This window comes from Choloepus didactylus, chromosome 7 (assembly GCF_015220235.1).
Source record: "Choloepus didactylus isolate mChoDid1 chromosome 7, mChoDid1.pri, whole genome shotgun sequence".
NCBI classification, from domain to species: Eukaryota; Metazoa; Chordata; class Mammalia; order Pilosa; family Megalonychidae; genus Choloepus; species Choloepus didactylus.
In genome coordinates, this window is record NC_051313.1 from 141481452 (window position 1) to 141503191 (window position 21740).

Sequence of the window (21740 nt, forward strand, 5' to 3'; positions counted from 1 at the left end):
ATTATTTCATATCAGTGAGATCATGCAATATTTGTCCTTTTGTGTCTGGCTTTTTTCACTCAGCCTAATGTCTTCAAGGTTCATCAATGTTGTCACATGTATCAAGACTTCTTTCCTTTCTATGGCTGAATAATATTCCATTGTATGTCCATACCGCATTTTGTTTACCCATTCATCAGTCAATGGACAATTGGGTTGCTTCCATCTTTTGGCAATTGTGAATAATGCCATTATGAACATTGATGTGCAAACATCTGTTCAAGTCCTGGCTTTCAATTCTTTTAGGTATATACCTAGTAGAGGGATTGCCTGGTCTTGTGGTAATTCTGTACTTAGTTTTCTGAGAAACTAGTAAACTGTCTTCCACAGTGGCTGTACCTTTTACATCCTCACCAGCAATGAATGAGTGTTCTTATTTCTCCACATCCTCCCCAACACTTGTAATTCTCTGTTTTTGTAATAGTAACCCATTCTAGTAAGTGTGAAATGGTATTTCATTGTGGTTTTGATTTGCATGTTCCTAATTACTAGCGAATTCTATAAGTTCTTGCTTCACAGATTTAGCAGCTCAGCTTCTGATGCATATACTTTTAGGATTGCTACATCTTTTAGGTGGATTGAAACTTTTATTGTTATAAATGTCTCTTTCTGTCTCGGTAATTTTCTCTGCTCTGCAGTCTACTTTATCTGAAATTCATATAACCATTCCTAATTTCATTTGACTAATGTTTGCATAATATGCCTTTTATTATCCTTTTAATTTCAACCTGCCTATACCATTGCATTTGTAGTGAGTTTCTTGTAGATGATATATGGTTGGGGTCAAGTTTTTAATCTACTCTGTCAATCTCTGTCTTTTAAATGGTGTATTTAGATCATTATTATTTAATATAGTTATTGATATGTTAGGGTTTAAGTCTGCCATTTTTGTTTTTGCTTTCTCTTCATTCTCTGTTTTTCATTTATGTATTTACTTTTTCTTGTATTCCTATGTGTTAATTCAACATTTTTTAGAATTTAATTTTGAATTTATTTATAGTGTTTATGAGTGCATGTCTTTGTAAATATCTCTTAGTGATTGCTCAATGTATTTCATTATTTATTCCTAATTTATAACAGTATACTGGTATCATCATTTTATCAGTTTGCATGAAATGTGAAAACCTTACCTTCCTTTATATACATTTACACTCTGTATTATTCAGGATTCTCTAGAGAAACAGAACCAACAAGATTTTTTATCTCTATGATAAAACATAGATGTTGAGCTAAACATCCAACAAGATGTTTATCTCTATGTCTATCTTTACATCTATCATTTCTCTCTCCACCTCTATCTCCATCTCTTTCTATCTCTCTATCTCTAATTATACAAGGTTTATTATAAGGAATTGGCTCCAAATCCAAATTCTGTAGGGCAGGCTGGAGGCTATGAATTATGGTGAGAGTGATGTTGAAATCCTGAATCCAAATTCTTTATTGGGACACTCAGGAAGGAGAAGAGGGTGTATTTCTTCCTTCTTCTTCCTGGAATTTCTTCGTTCTTCTTCCTGGAATCCTCAGTTCTTTGTACTTGGGGTCTCCAATTTATTGAAAAAGGCCCATCCACATTATCAAAGCTAATCTCCTTTACCTAATTTTAGTTGCAGATCCTCAACTACAAAATATCGCCACAACAATGTCTAGGCCAGGGTTTGACTAAACAACTAGGCACAACAACCTGGCCATATTGGCACATGGAAGTAACCATCACACACCTCCGCCTTTATAATAGAATGCTTTCTAATATAATGATGAAAGTCCTGACTCTCTACTAAGCCTCTTCAGATACCAAAGATAGGGGCGCCTTGTTACTACAGGGTGGGGGTGGATGTTCAGTTACCCCACATGGTCTACACTGGCACTCCAATATCACTCAAGCAGGGAGGCTGGAGTACCTTGTTACAGCCTGATAAGGGTATGAGTCAAGGTTCCCAATTCAGCCTTTGCTGGTGTTGTTTGGGGTGGGGCTGCGGTTTTTTTCTGTGGTGTTTGCTATAATAGAGCAGTGTTTTTTTTACCCTAAAAATTTTCTGTCTTTTGGATTTCCCCTTTCCTGGTCCTTTGTGTAGAGAGAACAGGCTTATGATGGGACTTTTTTTTGTTTGTACTTACTAGCATTTCTGGATTGCTAGTTTCTCCAGCATCTGGCTTGGGATTTATAAAGCAAAAAGAAAACCCAGGAAACTCACCACCATGTTGTTTTCTCGCGTTCTGAGGTCCCTAGCTGGTCTGCCTTCTTCTCTACACCATTCAGTCTTCTTATGTTTGTTTTAAATAGAGAGTCCAGGGTTTGTGGTTTTACTTAGCAGGGGCAATAGAGTAATGCATCTCTATTCCTTCTTCCTGGAAGTGGAAATTTCCCAACAAGTCTTGTTTATTCTACCACCTAATTCTGGAAAATCTTTGATTTTCAAGGGTGTGGGCTTCTCATGTAAGAATTCCCCAATTCTTGGGTACATAAAAATGTATACTAATTTGTATTATAAATACAGAATACCATACAATGTATTTCCTAATTTCAATAATTTTCTAGTATTATGCACTAATATACTATAAAATACATTACGTATTACTATGCATTACATGTTTATAGAATACACAACAATGCAAAATATATATTGTGAAAGCCATGAAAATGTGCTGCTCATATCTCCTGCAGCAGAGCACATTTTTTTGATTGCCTGGGCTGTTGCACCTCTGGGTTCCCCACCACATTCACACCAAGGCCATGCTCCCCATGCACTGCTCTAAGCACCATGGGGACACCAATGCAGACCCATTCCTGTGGTCCTAGAATTCCTCTGACTCCTCTGAACTGTGACTTAGATGCAAAGATTCCCCATCAGTTAGGTTGAACTGTTCTTAGAACTTGGGTGCATTCCAAGGCTCCTTCTACCTGATCCACCCCTACCTTCCACCTCTCCTTCATAGGTGCCATACCTGTGCTGTAATGTGAAGACTTTCCCCACTTACTCTGGTTCTCTCCCCCTTTATTCTTCTCAGTTATTTCCCTCTTGCACGTCTAATCTCATCTTGATGTCTACTTTTTGGAGGACTTGACCAAACATAATCAATAAATGTTTTTTTATCTACATAGAGATATATAAATACAGTTGTGTGTATATATATATAAAATTATACAAGGCATAATAGTATAACATACAAATATGTAAGTTATGCAGGACAATTTGATAATCACAAAGTACACTGATATGGCAATTCTGGGAGGGTTCTATGGCTTATCGGTTGCCAAATTACTACCTCTCACCTGCCATTTGACTGTGGTTCCAATCCACGCTCTGCAACATTATAAGTTCTCTATGTCTTTAACCTTCATGGCTTCTCCTGGGAGAAGAAAGGCCTACTCAGGGCTGTTCAATGGAACTTTCTGCAAACATGGAAATGCTCTCTATCTGCTGTCTTAGTTTTCCAGGCTGCTGTGACATATAACACACAATAGGTTGGCGTAAGCAATGGGAATTTATTGTTTCACAGTTTAGGAGGCTACAAGCCTTGCTTCCTCCAAGGGTCAGTAGCATTCTGGCTGGCCAACAATCCTTGGGTTCCTTGGCTTTCCTGTCACATGGCGATGCCCTCTCCTTTATTTTCCAGGTTCCCACTGAATTCCTGCTTCTGGCGCCTCTCTGTGGCTTTCTGTTCTTATGGCTGAATTAATTCTGCTTATAAAGGGCTCCAGAAATACAGATGAAGACACACCATCATTCAGCTGGGCCACACCTTAACGAAACATCTTCAAGAGATCCTGTTTACAATGGGTTCACACCCATAGGAGTGTGGATCAAAACCGAGAACATGTCTAAACTGGGGTATGTCATTCAATCCACCACATCTGCACTACCCGATAAAGTAGCCGCTAGCCAAATATGGCTATAGAATGCTTGAAATATGGCTAGTGTAAATGAGGAACTAAATTTCTAATGTAACTGACTTTTAATTAATTTAAATTTAAATAGCCAGATGTGGGCCAGGGCTTACCTTATTCAATGGGGGTAGGCTACAGTATTTCTTAAATCCTTCCCCTAGTCTCCATCCCAATGGTCACTGCATGAAATCAGGCCTTCATCTTTACATGCCTGGATTATTATAAGAACTTTCTAATTCTTCCCCATCTTTCACTTCTCCTAACTCCCATTCAGCTTCAAAATGGCCACTAGGTCTATTGCTCTAAAATCCACTGTGCCGGTTTGAATGTATTGTGTCCCCCAAATGCCATTATCTTTGTGGTCTTGTGGGACAGACGTTTTGGTGCTGGTTAGATTTGCTTGGAATGTGCCCCACCCAGCTGTGGGAGGTGACTCTGGTGGGATACTCCCATGAAGGTGTGGCCCCACCCATTCGGGTGGGCCTTGATCAGTGGAGCCATATAAAACATGCTGACAAAAAGAGACTGGACGGAGTGCAGCTGTGAGTGACGTTTTGAAGAAGAGCAAGCTTGCTAGAGAGGAATGTCCTGGGAGAAAGCCATTTTGAAACCAGAACTTTGGAGCAGACTCCAGCCACGTGCCTTCCCAGCTAACAGAGGTTTTCTGGACGCCATTGGCCATCCTCCAGTGAAGGTACCCAATTACTGATGTGTTACTTTGGATACTTTATGGCCTTAAGACTGTGACTGTATAGCCAAATAAACCCCCTTTTTATAAAAGCCAATCCATCTCTGGTGTTTTGCATTCCGCAGCATTAGCAAACTAGAACATCCACAAATCATGTAACTTCCCTGCAAAAAAAATCATCACGGAGGCTAAATACTGTGAGTTACTCAGTTGCTGCATTCTCTCTCTTTCCCCTCCCCCTGGCACCATACCTTGCTGCTTTTAGGTCTGGTAAATGTGTATAGGGAGAAAAATGAAAATATTTTTAAGAAGGGGTATTCTGGAAATAGCTTGCCTAAAATTACCATAATTTGGGGATATAGGACCATGTGGCAAGATCGTGGGGGAATATTTTGAGGTAGCAGACATAGACAGGCAAGTCACCCCTTACCACCCTCCTCTCCTTTCCCCTCACCCCCCTCATGGACATGCCTGGTATTTACGAGCCGTATTACATTCTGGGGTGCAGACTGTGCTCCCCAGTATCCCTGTACCATCACCAGTGCAACCATCAGGAGGAAGAAGTATGTTCCAGACCCATAGTGATCCTCTGTGAATCAACCAGCACGGTTCAATGCTAAGGAAATAAGATTCTCTAGAAGGGAAAATCACATTTGTGAAACATTAGGTACCATTTTTCTATCCAGTGAATCATTTAATAAAGCCATTGTTTTCCTTAATAAAGTTTTGCCTTCCACAAGGCAAACCACGACTGTTGCCAATAGCAAAGTTTATTTAAGTTTGATCTTGGCCATAAAAAATATTTGGCCTATTAGCAGTATTTTCCATTTCTCAGGGACACACACACACACACACACACACACACAGCTACCTTGAATATACAAGGACCTAAGATAAGCATGTACATTTCTCTCTCCTCCTCCTCCTTTCCAACATCCTCCTGTTTGTATCTCATCAGTGGGTCTTTCTACAAGACAACATCTCCCCTCCCGACAACTGCAGTCTTCTCTGTGGGAGATGCACTTGGTTTCTCAGCTTGGTGAACTCTCCTTGTTTCAGGGAGGAAGATTTAATTGCAGGGTTTCAGATTTTCAAAGAAAAATGTTTAGACTGGGAGGGATCAGCCATATTAGAGAAATGTGGTTTGCTCAAAAATGTGTGGCAGTAAATCCCTTGCAAAAAGCTGGCAGGGAACTCGGGAAGAAACCCTTCGGCTGTGATTGAAATAATCCATATTTGATTATATTTTTTCAAACAAGTGCTGGATTCACTTAGAATCCAGTTGTTAGGCCTGATGCCTGGCCAAATAAATCTGCATTTGCATATGTTGTTCCTGTGCATGTGATTGGATAATCCCATAATGTACTCAATGTAAAGTTGGCTCCTAAATATTTTTGCATGCAGCGATAACATTTCATTATTTTGCAGCTGGCAGTCATGACTCTCACTCGCTGTTCTAAGTCCTTTGCCTTGCTTTACTTTTAGTGATGGGGTTGTGCTATTTTAATGCAGCTCGAGAATGAAAGATGATTTTATTATTATTATTACACTTGTCCTCTCCATGACCAGAAGCCAGGAAGTCACTAGTCTAAAAAGTTGACTACAAACTGCAGGAAGCAAGATATCACCTGCAGAGTGGCCCATTTATTGGGAGAACACTAATATAAAATGGAAGGGAATAGCAGTAAGTGCACTTGTACATCATACTCTCATTTTCTGTTGTGGTGCATAAACATTCAACCAATAACTCTCATTTTCTTTTGCATGTTACTAGCTTTATGCTTCAGCTCAGAGTACAGAATTCTCCAGTTTGGTCCCCTGCCCATCCTTTAACTTTTCATTGTGGCTGCAGAGCAAAGCCCATTACGACCCACCTCCCTTAGAAAAGGCACTGCGGAAATTCTTTTTCTACTCTGTTAGAAACCGGACATTTTTGTTGGCAGGCTGAAGTAAATAATGCAGACATTTCTACATGCATTTCTAATGTGAATTTCTTTACTTGGCTCATTTTTGGAGAGCAAACTGTTGCATTATAGTAGATTAATTATTTCCTTGCAAATGGGACAGTGATTTAAAAGGTGTGCAATAAGGACACATTTGTAAAATCTTTGCCTACTTGAGAAAAGCCAGATACAAAAAGTGCAATCTGTATGGCTCCATTTACACAGAGTTCAAAAAAAGCAAAGAGAATCCCAGGTGTTACAAGTCAGCATAGCAGTTACTCCTGAGAGACTAGCGGCTGGAAGGGGGACTTCTGGGGTGTGGAAAATGTCCTGTTTCTTGAAATGAACTATAGTTACACAGGTGTGTTCGCCTCATGAAAATGAATTGAGCCACACACTCATGTGCACTTTTCTGTCTTTATGATGCACTATAATAAGAAGTTCACATGCACACTAAGATATGCAAAAAATAAACTAAAATGTTCTTTAACAGGTCATCAGAATAGTCATTATCTGGCGGTTTGGGTCAAAGACAGCCTTCATTGAAAATACATGCTGTTACTACTGTTTCCCATTCTTTGTCATGTCCCGCAACTATCAGACACCAATATGTGACACCCCTAACTGACCAATCACAGTGATTCTCCTATGAACATAAGCCAATGGCCTTCTTTTCTGGTAAATAAATATGAATCAAATACAATGATCTTTTCCAAGTGCACTCATCTGCTTAGACAGTTCCCAGAATCAATATCAGGGTCTCAGCCCACCAAGAGACCCTCTTTAAATAGCACTCCTAGCTGCCCCCAACCCAATGGCTTCCAAACAGCTGAGCTAATGGTGAACAACTCAAGCACACTGAAAAACACAGGAGCAGCAAGTCAGGAGAGCATGGGTAATGGTATTTACTCCGAGCGGATTCACATCTACTACTTAACTCCATGGGAATTCTCAACGGTCGGTCTTGACAACTCCAGCAATTCCAAGCCTCATTAACGTACTTGCAGGTGCTGTGTTTCCCGAGATGCCTGTGTTCAAAAAGAGATTTTCTCAGACTTCTCTGACACAGCCCACCACCTTAGCCTCGGAGGTAATCATGACGTGTTTTGGGGCTTGAGATAGGAAATTAAAGCGTTGGGTGATTCTGAAGTGGCGAGTTTTTAAATTAGTAATCAAATCAAACATTTAATGTGATTGGTGAGAAGCATGGTAGGTAAATTAGACTTCTTGAATGGCTGGACAAACTTTCCTAAGCTGCTACTTATGAAATTAGGTTGTGCTAAAAACCCCAGATATCTGAACCATTTAGAATAGATAAAAAGAGAACCAGAGCATTTCCTCATGTCCCTCCTTCATTTCTTAGGACATATGTCTGCGCTCTTCTGCTGAATTGCAAAGTGGGGTTCCCAGGTTAAATTGTTCTGCCCAATCACGCTAAGCCCTGGGGAGCAGGACAACTCTTGTTCAGTGTTTTCTATTATGGGCTGCCTTTGAGAATCACATTATTTCGAAAATGCAAGGACTGCAAAATATTCTGCTGGGTACACTCCTTTTTGAGACGTAAGGATTTACACCTTTTCCTAAACTCTTTTCTTTTATAAGAGGGGCCTCAAGTTCACCCTACATATGGGGTCTCTGCTATAGAATAAATTTATTGTAACAGGTGTTCCCCAGGATTCCCAGAAATAAGCCCCTTGGGCAGGGGCCAAGACCAGCTAGGCTTCTGCTGCCTTCCATGACATGTCCTGAGAAGTGTTAGAGAGAGTCTCTTGATTATTAATCATCATTTTACTCGGAGTTTAAATCTTCTTTCTTCTCTGAGAATCACCTTATGAATAACCTCTCTCCTAGGAATATTTAGGAGCTAACTGGTTCAATATGTTAAAGTCTTAAGCTTGCAACTGAGAGTGTGTGGGTAGAAGCTTAGAGTATCCAGGGCAAATGAATGAACCATTTTTGTTTGTGTGTGTGTGGGCATAGAGGGAGGGTGTTAACTATACTCTACTTTCTAGGGGAAGGAGTACTCTATTTTCAACCCAGCAAGGACTGGGACAAAAGACTACTGGTTTCTGGTCCAGATATGTTGCTGCTGGCTTAAAGGCATGTGTTTATTTTGGCAAAACCAACCTATATTAATTTTCTGAAACCTGGATTAACTGATCTACAAATCCTGAGTGGCACTGTAGTGATTACAGGGGATTGCTGGAGTGACATATAAAATCAAAGGTTGCATTTTATGGAGGCTTAGCATTATTCTGACAGCATCCTGCAAAGATTCCTTGCTGAATTAACAGAGATGTTGAAAAGCCAGGAGGTTAATTCTTTTCTGCTATGACTGCCTATTGGTCTCTGTCTTAGTCGGCCAGAGCTGCTATGACAAACACTGCACAGTGGGTTGGCTTAAACAACAAGCATTTACTATCTCCTGGTTTTGAAGGCTAGTCACCCAACCTCAAGAGTTTGACAGGCCACGCTTTCTCCCCAAAGTCTGTAGCATTCTAGGGCTGGCTTGCCACCAATCTGGGGGGTTCCTTGACTTGTATTTCTGTCTTCGTCACATGGTCTCCTCTGATTTTCTCTGACTTTTGGCTTCTATTTCTTCTGGTTTCTTCTGGGTTCTGGATCCTACTGCCTGACTGTGTCAGAATTTCCTCTCCTTATAAGGCCTCCAATTATATGGTTTTCAAGACCCACACTGATTCAATTTGGCCTCACCTCAACTAATAATGTCTTCAAATGGTCCTATATGCAGTGGGTTCATACACATAAGAATGCAGATTAAGTTTAAGAACGTCTTTTGTTGGGGTACTGAATTCAATCTCTCCAAGTCTCATAGGACCACTTTATTCTTGGAACATTGTCCCCTTGTCTTGTACGACCAGTTTTAATATATTGAGTAGCTCTAAATTCAAGCCAAGAAGATAGAGAAAGGTTTACCTCACCAAGAGAGACAGTCTAGATGACAATCTGAGATAGACTTTGTACATTTTGAATCTTAAGGGGTATAATTTGACTTTTATGGTACATACGTAGCTTCCATTAAGAAGGATAAAGTTCAGGGTCTGCACTAAGGGGCAAATAACAGTGTTTATATCTGGGTGTTCTAGTTAGCTAATGCTGCCAGAATGCAAAACACCAGAGATGGATTGGCTTTTATGAAAGGGGGTTTATTTGGTTATACAGTTACAGTCTTAAGGCCATAAAGTGTCCAAGGTAACACATCAGCAATCGGGTACCTTCACTGAAGGATGGCCAATGATGTCCGGAAAACCTCTGTTAGCTGGGAAGGCACGTGGCTGGCATCTCCTCCAAAATTCTGGTTTCAAAATGGCTGTCTCCCAGGATGTAACTCTCTAGGCTGCAGTTCCTCAAAAATGTCACTCTTAGTTGCACTTGGGGTATTTGTCCTCTCTTAGCTTCTTGGCAGCAAGAGTCTGCTTTCAACAGCCATCTTCAAACTGTCTCTCATCTGCAGCTCCTGTGCTTTCTTCAAAGTGTCCCTCTTGGCTGTAGCTCCTCTTCAAAACATCACTCACAGCTGCACTGAGTTCCTTCTGTTATGTCAGCTCATTTATATGGCTTTGCTGATCAACTTAGACCCACCCTGAATGGGTGGAGCAATATCTCCATGGAAATTATCCAGTCAGAGTCATCACCCACAGATGGGTGGGGCACATTCCAAAGAAACACTCAAAGAACTACAATCTAATCAACACTGATAATGTCTGCCCACACAAGATTACATCAAAGATAATGGCGTTTGGGGGACATAATACATTCAAACCCGCACACTGGGACTGCTTCACATAAAAAGAGAAAAGAGAAATGATGTGTGTGAAGTTGATAGCAGCTTGAACACTCTGTATACCTAAGAAAGATGGCAATTGGACCTGACTAGCTAAGTACTGAGAAGACAGATATGTTTTATGGTCAGATATTCTCATCTATCTGAGCTAACTGCATCAAATGTGGTATAAACTGGAGCTTTCAGGCCTTTGTAATGGTGACTGGATATTATCAATTGGCCCCATTGAATGTTTTGGACCTATCTGATGTAGTTGTACTCTGTTAAGATTAAAAGTAAGTTAATCATTGACATAAGATGAAACAAATTTTGCTTGAAGCTAAAAAAATCTTTTAGCCCATCTCAGTGTGAAAGCCAAAGTCCTTACAAAGACTGCAAAATGGAATATAATCTGGCCCTATTTCCTCTCCTATTGTACTCTTCCTTGCTTTCTCCATCCTGGCAATTGTACCTACCTTGGGGTTCCTTGTATACCCCAGGCACAATTCTTTCTCAGGATATTTGTATTCATTGTTACTATTGCATGGAGCATTTCGCCTCTATGCTTTAACTGGCTCACTTATTGACTTGCTTTAATTTTTTTGCTCAAATATAACTCCAATGAGACCTACTCTGTCTACTCCATTTAAAATTACAGTCCCTCCTAAGGCAATTCTGATTCTACCATCCTTACTGAAAAGAATAATCGATTTGCACTCATCTCTATAACCTGCTCTAATTTTTTCCCAGGGCACATTCCATATTCTAAAAAATTATACAGCTTACTTAGTCCTCATGTTTATTTTAGATTGTCTATCCTTTCCCCACTAGCATTCATGTTGGGAAACAGCAAGGAGTTTTGGTTGTTTTGCTCACTGATGAATCTGTAGAGCCTGGAATGGTGCCCCAGACAGAGTAAATAGTATATATTTGTTGAATAATGAGTGAACAAATGAATCTGTTGGAGCACTGATGAAGAATTAGGTACATAGAAAACTAAGCATTAAACAAGTAAGATAATCACTATACCTTTAGAAAAACAACAAAAAGGTATTTGAGAGAGGAAACGTAATGTTGGCTCAAACATGAATAATATTTTACATAATCAAAATAATATAAATGTTGAATATTTGTTAATAATCATTTTATTTTATCTTTATTGGGGAGTGGAGGGGAAGATGATAGTGAAGTAAGAGAGCTGGATCCTGATCTATTATAATAAAAAGTCAATAGATAATGTTTAAAATTGATGAATTAATAGCAGAGAAAATATTTCGTTTAGAAATATGAATGTAAATACCAGAAGATAAAATGAAAAGAGATGAAAAGTGTTGTCTCCAGGGGTTTGGGGAGTAGGGTTAAGGGTAGGGTTAAGGACTGGTGTTTTTCATTATAAAACATATTATTTTTTGTGTATAAAAATAAAAAGTGATTTAAAAAAAAAACTTTTCCCCTAAACACCTTTTTCAAAAAACACTACATGTCTCTTCAAATAATTTTTAACATTTTTCCTTGAAGAACACTTTCAGAAATTATTATTATTTTTTCTAGGAAATATAAAATTAGATATTGATATGATCAGAGTATTAAAATTACCAGATTAGTAAAAAAATACTAAAATTGTTTAAAACACCATTTATAGAGAATGTTTAATGTTTCAATATTGGCTGCCTGTTTAGATTTTATAAATTATTTTAAATTATTATAAATATTTCTGTCTGTGAGAAAAGAGAGAAAGAGATAGAAAGAAAGAAAGCAGGAAAGAAAGGAGGAGAAAAAGGAAGGAAGGAAGGAAGGGAAGAAAGAAAGAGACAGACACTAGGGAGAAATTTCCAGAATGAATAACAAATAATTTGGATATCGTGTATAATATGAGATGACAAGCTATTACCTAATTCTGTTTCTTGAGCAGCAAATTGTCTGGGATTTTGTTGTCAGCAGAAAACCGAAGTGAAACACATCATGCTCGTCTGGAGACTTGCAGACAGACATTTGGCATCAAACAGCTTTAAATACATGGAGAATCAAATTAGGATGGTCCAGAGAAGGGCACTGAAACGCTCTCCAAAAGGACGATAAAAGAGTTCTGGAGGGGCAGTCCTCCAGGACCTCAATTTAACAGGGCTCTAATTGATAGGCACTGACTGTGGCATCAGGCACACTAGTCCCATGCGGCATGGACATTTCATGCTGCAAAGGGAAGGCTGAGCCCATGTCAGGGGTTTCAGTCACGCTCTTGTATGGGTGGTTCCTACTTAGCACTACTCTGTTGAGTGATTGGATGGGAGATGCTGGGAGTGACCGAATCCAGGACTTCATAGACACAAGATTCCTTCACTCAAAATCAGATGAGGGAGAAAGTCTCCGGGGAGTCTTCCAAGGGAGATAAAGGCAGTTTCCATAAACCAAGGGAGGCAGATCTTGGAGTCCAAAGATCAGGTAGACTGTGGTTCAAGAGTGGCAAAGTGTCTACAGGGCTTCAAGAAATCAAGAACCTGGAAGACGGGCTGCCTAAGAGCCAAGGGAACCAACAGCAAGACCACGACGTGAGCCTCAACCAAAGCCTCCTGGTATCCATGTATCTCGCCATGGTCTCCACGGTGGGTGAGACGGACCCTGTCTGTTGGACACAAGGTCACCCCTTGGCCAGTACTGAGGAGAGGACTAAGGAGAAGCGGCTCCTCTGGTCCTCTTCCAAGGCGAATGACACGGATCGCTACATAAACAAGGATCAATTAAGCTGCTTTTTTTTAGGTTCATAAACTTTTCTTAGTCTAATTTTCCACCCAGGACAAGTGAGACTTGGACTCTTCCATAGTCCAAGACCTAGAACCCAGCCCCAAGCCCCAAATACCAAAGCTTCCTGACAACTTGTCTGTTTTGCCCTTGACCTGGCTCTCTGACTTCTGGAAAATAGACCGTGCAGAACTCCCTCCTAGTAAAAGGAGGTCAGCATTTATTCTACTCCTTCAAATCTTTAAGATGTGCAATGATACCCCATTAGAGTGCAGGCCAAATCCCATTGCAGCAAATTCTCAGAGAATGTCCGAGAATTTGGTTGCATCAAATATTGCTTTTGAAATAGAAAGGCCATTGACTGAAGATCAGGGATCTTATTCTGATGATGGCATTTATCCTAATATTATTTGACCTGTGTTCTATCAGCAATTAGGAGAGAAAAACCTTAAAAGATGACTTTTATTAGGCCATCATTTATCATACATGGCTAGATTTTACTTTATTCTTCACGTATCTGTGACTGGCACTTTGGCTTTGGGTAAGATTTTCATACCAGTTTCTCAGGCACTGGCTCCAGGCTGCAGTGTTTGGGTTGCAAATATTGCAAGGGAATGCTTAAACACAAACAAAATGTCTCACCGATTAAATGTCAGAGTGTGGTTTGCTTCCTGAAACTCTGAGGCCCGGGCTCCATGCCCAGCCCTTCCACTGACATTTGGGGTGACCTTGGGGGAAATGATTTAACTGTATCCTGCCCCATGTCCTGCAACACTTGTGAGCACTGCAAGCTCATCCCTGAAGTCTGTAGGTTATCAGTAGATTTCTGACCAGAAATGGGTTGCATGAAGTTCTTCTCTCTTCCCTCCATCCATTTGTCACATGAGCACATGACATACTCCACAAAAAAAAAAAAAAATGTTTTAATGAATGGTTCTAGATATTAGGCACTTCTAATATCTAGAAGAACTGATGGTGTCAATGACAGAATCCTCTTCCGGAAGAAAAAGCAATGAGTGAACATATATATAATGTTTTTTCGTGAATGCACCACTTTCAACCAATTTGTCAGGAAATCTGCTCTTCCTTTAAAATAATCAAGCATGCTTATAATACATACTAAGCACCATTTTCCCATGTTCTGTGGTATGATGTGAATTAGGTAAGAACTTGGACAAGAGTTAAACTGGTCATATGTCCTTATTTTGACACGATCCTTAAATTCTCCGTGCCTCAATTTCCTCTTTGGTAAAACTGTACCTATCTCATGGCTTGTTGTGAGGACAAATTAGCTCATACGTTTCAAGCATTTGGAACAGTGCCCAGCACTTAGTAAGTATTTGATGAATGTTAGTCCTCGTTGTTGTTGTTCTTCTTGTTGTTAACAAGATTAGCCCTAGGAAAGAGCACATGCTGCTAAATTTAGAAAGCAAGGAGGAATTGGTGGCCCCAAATGGAAGGAGTGAGGAAGTCAGTTACAAAAAAGAAAAGTGCTGCTTTCACTCGGAAGATTGGAAAAGGCAATAGAAGGAGCAGGGATCTGGGTCCATGGTTCGATGTCCTCCAGGAACATATGGGCAGCACGAAACATTTTACAATTTTATCTAATTCTGTCACTGAGATAGCAAGTGTCTCCTGCTGTGCTGAAAGCAGCTGATGCAGCTCAGACAGGAGATAAGGCCCTTGGATGCAGTGCATCAGGCCAGGGCCATCAGGTGACCAGGCAGCTATGCCCAGGATGGGAAAGCAAAGGCCAAATGTGCCTTGTGCTCAAATTAGATGCAGAATGGTGCAATGACTTCTTTCCTCAATACAGACCTGCCCACCCATTCTTTGGGATTAATCAGTATATCCTTAAATGCGAGGCTCAGATTCCATTCTCAGATCTGCCACAGCAAGACCATAACTTTAAATATCCCTTTTCATGACTAACCCTGTTCGTACCCAAGGGAAACGCTTCTCAACATCTTTTTCCACTGCCTTTGAAACAATTGGAGACTGCTTCTGAGTGCTGTGAAAATTTTGGGGTTGTGTCCCTGCTGTCAACAGAGATAAACACTGCCTCTGAGTGTACAGAGAATTAAGTGGTAGAATCATTTGGGAGAGAGAAAAGAGAAATTAATCAACTTGCTAAATCCTTCTATTCTTGCACTACAAAGAATTGTTCTCCAGTATTGCCCAGCATCAATTTTCTGGCTTCTCTTTCTGTTCTGATTTGTGGTGCTAGAGATACCAAGGATTTACTAAAATATTTTTTGACAGTTGGCATATGGTGGCTAGAAGACATTTCCTATGTTAAACAATTCTTATTACTTTTAAATTTGAATATATGTAAGTCTAGCTGTAACCTCAGTGATACAAATTGTTTATGTTGGCAACTAGGTGGACATTGAAAGCTAGTTTTATTTTTGTAAGATGCTCAATAAATCTAAAATGTTAATTTTATTGAAATAATTTTTCTTAAAATTTTGATATTCATTCATCATAATTTCTATTTTCTTTTAATTTTAGTAATTCTGAATATTTTAGAAGAAAAATACATAGTTCAACATGTATGAAAATAATTTCAAATTTTCAATTTTAACGTTTAATTTGCTTTTAGATAAAGTAGAATCATATTTGGTATACACTGCATGCAACGACATTTTTAATCCTTTAGTTCATTACTGTTAATAGAACACAAATTATGTGAAAGTCTTTATCATAATGACATTATTAGTGTCTGCTGAAATGAAAGCAAGTAAAATATGTATGGCATACATATATAATAATGGATGAATTATGCATGCATGTCTTTATTGTTCACCTAAACATTGCCAAGCTATCTACAGAATACCAACACTGATACTAATTAATTCCATTTCCTTTGATATTGATTTTGATATTTTGGTTGATAATTTTTAGTCATCTAAAATCCATAGCTTGGCACATTTCCTTTTATTTTGGCATTATGGATGTATATTTGTTATGGTATGGGGACAGTAGATGTTTTATGTTAGCTGTTTGTTAGCTAGATTTATCATTTTATTTAGTCATATGGTATGGAAGCTTCTGTTTGCACTCTTAGGTCCCACAAATGTTAGGAGTGGGTTCTGGAATTAAAAGAAAGTTCCCAGACAGGGGAGTTATGAAAGAGATAGTGGGGGGAGAAGGGGCTCAGGATGTGAGTGGGTGGTGGGAAGAGGCACACGTGGGAATATCCTGGTAAATATCTATATTACCACTATACCCATCATGGTAATGAATGGCTAAATATCCTAATTCAGCCACTGGGACACAACATTTGTTGCTGACATTACATATTTTGGTATGTTTGAGAAATTTAGGTAAATATCATAAAAGGGATAATTCATTTCAGAATAGTTTGTTCTAAAGAGATTAATTTACATGCAAATGAAAATCTGCTATAGCCAATTCTCTAACAGAAGAAGTTTAAAAGACCTAAATATTCACTTTGCTGTTTTTCTGACTGCATCATCAAGTTTCAGTATTAAATGGATGAATGTGTCTTCTGATACCAATAAAATAAGAAGGTGTTTTGTACTCTTAGCAGGGAGAGAAACATTAGTTGTAGCATTTGAGACAATTTTATGCTGTTTTGTGTCACTGGATGAGAGAAATTGATTCTGGATGCCTGGAATGGACACGGGAGATTAGGTGAAGATAACCAGAACCAGGCAAATCTTTAAGAACTGCCTCCAAAGCTGGCCCCAGAGAGCTCCAATTTCACAGACGATAGCAATGAAGAAAGGGAATTGCAAGTCAGCTCTTTAGAGACTAGAGGATGTTGTAACCGTAGTAACCATGGATTGTGCACGTGTGTGTGTGTGTGTGTGTGTGTGTGTGTGTGTATACAGACAGATTGTGTATGGGTTGATGACTGGACAGATAGTATTTAAGAAAAAAGTCATCTGAAAAACTTAGGTAGTATTGGCCCACATTCCATTCTATGTATCTATGAAATGAAACTGATGCACAGACACCTCATTGAACCTTAGAAAATTCTGTGAAGGAAGAAACTGTTTGGCTCTATGTAATGAAGAATGCGGCTGCTGTTCACTGGAGATGGTCAAAATAAGCTAAGTGGTCAGTTAGTGGAGAACTTGCAAAAGGGATTTAGTTATGGACAAATCGTTGAAATATAGAATCTCCAAGACCACCGCCTTTGTTAGCTGCGATGATTCCGACTCTTCTCAACATTGTTTTTCCTTCACTTTTTGGTGTAGTAGTCAGTAATGACCTTAGTATTAACTTATTTTTCATAATGACACCAAAGCAATGCCAATTTATTTAAAAGTACCTCAGAATTGTTACACAGTGTCTTAGTCTGCAATGCCTTATTCCCCACACTACTACTGATACTGTAGCACTCTTCAGAGAAAATCATCAACTACTTAGTTAGGTGCTTGCGACCTTCAAAAATTTTAAAGGAACACCAAGAATAAAAATTTTTTCTCTATTTAAAAGCAGTGACATTAAGGCCATCTAAAGTAATTATACCACACAGAATGAACTTCTTGAGGCTAATTTTTATGTGATGGGAAAATACAATCATAATGAGAGAATCAGGAAAATTTTATTTCTTCCTGGAGAGAAGCCTGAGGCCAGGAGGTAAATTTTCTTTGACTGGTTGCACTTAAGAATATGTGGCTTGGTTAGGTCTTGGTTATTTCTTTGCTATTTGTCCTTATCCCCTGCTGGCAATCGCTGCATAACAAATACCCCGAACTTGGTGGCATGATACAACAGACTTCACTGTCTCACAGCTCCCGTGGGTTAGGAAATCAGATGTGGCTGAGGTTCTCGATACCTCAGGTTCTCTTACAAGCCTGCAGCCAGGGTTTCAGCTGAGCCTGTAGTTAAATCAAGGCTTGACGGGGGGAGGATTGGCTTTTAAGGTCACTCCTGTGGTTGTCAGTGGGATTCCTTGCTGGCGGTTGGCTAGAGGTGCCCTCCCTTCCTCGGCTTGGTGACGCCTCCATGAGGGCAGTTCACAACATGGGAGATGGATTCATTTGAGCAAGCAATGAGCAGAACAAGAAAGAGAGTGTCAACAAGATGGAAGCCATGGGCTTTTATCAACTAATCTCGGAAGTAGCGACCCATCACTTTGGCTGTGTTCCATTCACTAGAGAGAAGTTGCTAGGCCCAGCCCACTAAGGGAAGCGGATTACCCAGAGGCGTGAGGACCACTGGAAGCCATTTTAAAGGCTGTTTCACAGGGACATGTTTCACTTGGGCTTACATTTCTGTTTGATTTGTGAAAGAGGAAAAGAGGTTTATAAGAGGTATGTGGAGAAGTAGGGATAGACTCAAAGGTATATCCAAGGAAATGGTCTGTAGACCCAAGGAATGGCTTGAGGCTTCAGGAGTTAGTGGAATTCTGGCCATTAAAAAGATACAGGTCCCTGGAGAACCCTTATTTCCTGTCAGGAACCTAAGGAAGAGACACATTATTGGGTGGCCATGTTAATGGTTTTTAAATATCTGAAGTGATATCGTACCAAAGAGGTATTAATTATATCCACTTTTTCATGATTCCAGAAAATGATGAATGGGTGGAAACGACTAAGAGACAAATTTCTGTTCAGTGTCAGGAAGTACTTCCTGGCCAACAGGAAATGCTGAACTTTAGAATGAGTATTGCAAGTGGGGCTGATTTATTGATGGCTGAGCAAGGACCCCTCCCTGCTCAAGGCTGGGCTGCTCAGGCAGGTGGTCTTGGAGCCTGAGGCACAGGGGGAAGCAGTTAGCTCTCCTCCTCCTCCTCACCCACCCCTCCTACAGATGGCGGAAACTTCAGGGCAGGCTCAGAGCATTTCATTAATCAGCTGCACAGACAAAGACCAGAACTGAGAGCACTTCCCTGGGGCTAGAACCTGCCAATGTATACATGGAAACGGGGGAACTATAGAGCTACCTCATTCTTAATTGCTGCTTGGTATTCTGGCGTGTGGATGTTTATTTACCAAATCCACTATTGATGAAGGTGCTTTTAAAAAGTTGGAAAAAAGGTATTGTTTGTGTATAGAAAAAAAGTGGATTACAGAAGTAAATTAGAAAAAAAGGAAACTCCACGTCTCTCATAAGCATTTATATTTTTATTTTATTAGGTAATTAGGAAATATATTCACATAGTTCAAAATGTATACTTTGAGTAGTGTCACTTCTGCCACCCCTGCCCCTTCTAACTACCTCACTGAGTCTAGGGACAGCCACTTTTATTAGCTTCTTTATGCTTTAATGACTCTTTATGCAGATTGAGCAAAACTGAAAACATGTGCTTACTTTCTCCTTTCTTATGCAAAAGATAGCACATTGGAATTATACACTATTAACAATAGTTTCTGAAGATGTGTCCGTATCAGATGCCCAGAAAGAGTCCTCATCCTTTTTTCTTTCTTTCTCTTTTGGAAGCTTCCTAGTATATCCCACTGAGTGACTGGGATAAAGTTTATTTCACCATTCCTCTACTTGGATGACATTGTTTTAATCTTTTGTTACACAAAATAAATATGCCACCATGAAAAGTCTTGTGCTTAGATAGTTATGTAAATGTGAGGCTTATCTGTAAAATGGATTCCTAGAATTGGATTATTGGATTGAGTAAATATATTGTTAATTTTAAATAAATATTGTTAAATTTATTTTTGCATAGGGGATATATAAATTTACACTCCTTGCTGGCAATAAAGGAGTTTTGTTGCTTCACATATTTATCATGAATTTCAGATGTTTGTTAATCTGCTAGATGAAACCTGATATCTCAGTATAGTTTTAATTTGCATTTCTCTTCCTATAAAGGAGACTAATTTTTCAAGTATTTATTTTTTTTTTATTTTTCTGTAAACTTTCTGTTAATATCCTTTGCCCAGTTTTCTACTGATTACTAGCTAGTATTACCACTGTCTAGGAACTCTGTTTAAAACACACTTGGGAGATTAGCTGTTTATATGAAAAGAGTCAGAAATATTTTTCCCAGTTGGTAATTTGTCTTGTGACTTTGCTTATGATGTTTTTTTTTTTGTTTTTTTTTTTTTTTTTTTTTTTTTTTTTTGCCAAGAAAGAATACTGATCTTTTTTTTTTACATCGTTGAAACTCTCTCTTCTTTTTCTGATGTCTGGATTTTGAGTCATAGGTAGAAAGGACTTCCCTGTTCCAAGAAAATGAAGGATATCATCTATGTTTCCTTTTAATACTTTCATAGGTTTTTTTTTTTTGCATTTATTTCCAGATCATTTTGAAGTTTATTCTCAAATACAGTGAGAGGTAGAGAGCCTCTTGTTTTTCATTCCTGATGGCTATCTAGTTGTTGTCTCAAAAACATTTGTTAAAAAATCCTCTCTTACCTCACTGATTTGAGAATATCATCTTTAATGTATGCTAAATTTCCAGATGTATTTTCAACTCTTCATCAGCTCTTTATTCTTTTCCTCTTTTCTGTCTGTGTTGATGCACACCCGGTTCAAAACTATTGAGGTTTTGTAGTGTATTTTAATATCTAATATGGATTATAACTGCTATTCATCAGAGATTTCTGGCTAGCTGGGATTTTTTATTAGGACGGTGTTACATTTATAAAATAACTTAGGAGGAATTGACAATAGAGTCTTCTTACCTAGTATGCACTATGTCTTTTCATTTGTTTGGTTTTACTCTTGTATCTATCAGGAACAATTTAATGTTTTCCTCAAAAAGGTTTTATACATATTTCTAATTAAATTTCTTCTTGGCAGTTTATCTTTTGCTATTTTAGTAAATATTGTCATTTCTTATACTTTATTAAAGCCTTTGATTTCTCTTTTTTTTAAAGTTTTTATCTCAGTCAACATGTACACAACATGAAATTTCCCATTTTAACTACTTTCAAATATACAATTCAGTGGTGTTATTTACATTCACAATTTTGTGCTGCTGCCACCACCATCCATTACCTAAAATTTCCATCACCCCAAACAGAAATTCTGTACTAATTCAGCATTAACTTCCCACTTCCCACATACCCTCTGCCCCTGGCAATCTGTATTCTAATTTCTGACTCGAAGAGTTTGCATGTTCTGATTATTTCATATAAGTGAAATCATGCAATATTTGTTCTTTTGTGTGTGGCTTATTTCATTTAAAATGCTGTCTTCAAGGTTTATCCATGTTGCAGCATGTATCAGAACTTCCTTACTTTATTCCATTGTATGTATAAACCCCATTTTGTTTATAAATTCATTTGTTCATGGACACTTGGATTGCTTCTACCTCTTGGCTATTGTGAATAATGCCTCTATGAACATTGGTATGTAAATATTGGAGTCCCTGTTTTCAATTCTTTTGGATATATACCTAGAAGTGTTAAGGCGATTGAATTCTGATATGTTCTACTAATATATTAACTAAAATTATTGATTATAATAGTTTTTAAGAAAATTCTTTATGATTTTACAATTATACAAACATATTATCTACTAATAGTGATAGTTTTTCCACTTCCTTTCCAATTTTTATACCTCTAATTTCTTTGTCTTGTTGAATTACATTGTCTAATGCGTCCAGTAAAATATTAAACATTATATTTGTAAGGGGTATCTGTATCAAGTTCTGTAGTTCCATATTTCTTGAATTATCTATTTTAGACAGTATCTGTTGACTTCTGATATAAATAATTAAGACTC